Here is a 1988-nt window from a genome sequence, read left to right as displayed (position 1 = left end):
AAAAAAAAAAAAGACTGCCCATCTTTCTCCCACAGAGCAACTGGTGGATTTGAACTGCAAGTCTTTGGGTTGGCAGCGCACTCTTTATCACTAGGCCACATGAACTCAGTATCAACTTAATAGCTATAGGAGAGGGAATGCTCAAAGTATCTACAGTATCTACCTAGGGTATAGTTCTTTTTTAGGTTTCCATGAAGGACTTTTGTGCTAGATTTCATTTAATTTGAAATAAGTTTGAAGCCCTGAAGGCTCAAAGAACAGAGATTTGAGCTTATAGTTTGGAGGAGGGACATAAATAAAACTCTTAATTTCTTTCTTCTAGTTTTTAGTTTCATATTTAATTGTTGTTATGTGCCATTGACTGGGACTCACAGCAATGCTATGAGCAAAAGATTGAATCTTGCTCTATCCTGCAGCGTCCTCATGATCCTCCTGCTCAAGCCCATCGTGGTAGCCACCGTGTCAATCCATCTTGTTACAGGGCGTTTTCGTTATCTAACACTGCTCTAACAGACACCACAAGTGAATGGCTTTAACAAACAGAAACTTTTCCTCTTCCAGTTTAGGAGGCTAGAAGTTCAAACTCAAGATTCCAGCTTTAAGGAAATATCTACTCTCTGTGTGTCAGTGGTTGAGGAAAGTCCTTATTTCCTTCAGCATCTGAAGATTCAGCATCCCTGGAGACTTCTATGTGTCTTGGCCTTCCCTAGTATCAAGAAGTCTCAAGGGGTCCAGGTCCAAAAGGCACTGTACACTACTGGTGATTCTTTCTGAGTGATTTTAAGAAATCCCCTCCTCTTGGCTCATTTTCCTTCCCATTTATCTCTGGTGAGGTAAAATATATTATTGACCATTAGGGACTGTGATGACACCTAAGGAGTGTTGCATTCTATTCTTAATCTTCCTACAATTTTCCCTTATCAGATCATGGTGGATTATGACAGTGTCCATATTATATCACTATATACATGTGTTTTGGGAGATACAATTCAACCCACGATACACAGTTTTCTTAGGACACATTACCAGAAAGGACTAATCATTAAAAAAGGTCATCACAATTGGTAAGGTAGACGGGCAAGGAGAATGAGGAATTTAGCCCAGATTTAGATGCTACCTTTTGATATACTGGCATTTGTATCCAGGGATAGAAAGAACTGTTGATGGTCATCTTCAGAAACAATCTATTACCATTTGGAAAGAAAGTCTGGGCTTCTGTCTCCCAGGTGCCAAGCTTTTTAGTTACCTTCACCTGGGTATGAGGAAGCAGGAGTGGAAGACAAGTTAAGAGTGCCTATGGGAATGGGTCAGTATTTGTAGGAGAAAGAATGTAGATTAATAAAAAGGAGCTAAAGTTGTCAAAAAGAAGGGAATAGAGAGGAAGGGTAATAGCAGGAGAGAGTCAAGACTGAGGACTTGGATGGAGAAATGGGCTAGAATCCCCTACGTGTGTCACAGAAGTGAGTCACTTAAAATCATTGGAGCGGAACATCCTTAATATTCCTTCAGCAACAAGAAGCAGCACCCAGGGTTATCGTCTCTCCCTACTCAATGTGTTAACTTGCCTAGAAAACAATAGGTCTCATTTCTCTCCTACAGAGAGCGCTGTGGGCCCCTCATCCATTAAAGCATTCCTAAGTCTCACCTCCACATAAGGACAAGATAGTTTCTAAACTTTCAATTGCCCCCCCCCCATTAGAAAATAAATATATCTGTCTACTTTCTTCTGCTAATAAATATTTGAACAGTGGTTTGTTAATTTTTCTTACTCTCCATTATGGAGATTGATTACTACTTTACATTACACTCAGTTTCTATTAGCTGAGGATTTACTTCTTTAGCGATACCACCAGCATTGGGCTTGAATAAAACATTTGAACCTAGACAAGTTCATTAAATTCTTGATGGTGAGTGAATGGAAGGGAGGGAGAGCCAGTCCTAGTTCTGCAGTTTTAAGGTATCATTTGAAATTGATCACATGTCCCAAA

Source organism: Elephantulus edwardii, unplaced genomic scaffold (genome assembly GCF_000299155.1).
Source record: "Elephantulus edwardii isolate Elephantulus edwardi_28Jun2011 unplaced genomic scaffold, EleEdw1.0 scaffold00015, whole genome shotgun sequence".
NCBI classification, from domain to species: Eukaryota; Metazoa; Chordata; class Mammalia; order Macroscelidea; family Macroscelididae; genus Elephantulus; species Elephantulus edwardii.
This window is presented reverse-complemented; position numbering follows the sequence as displayed.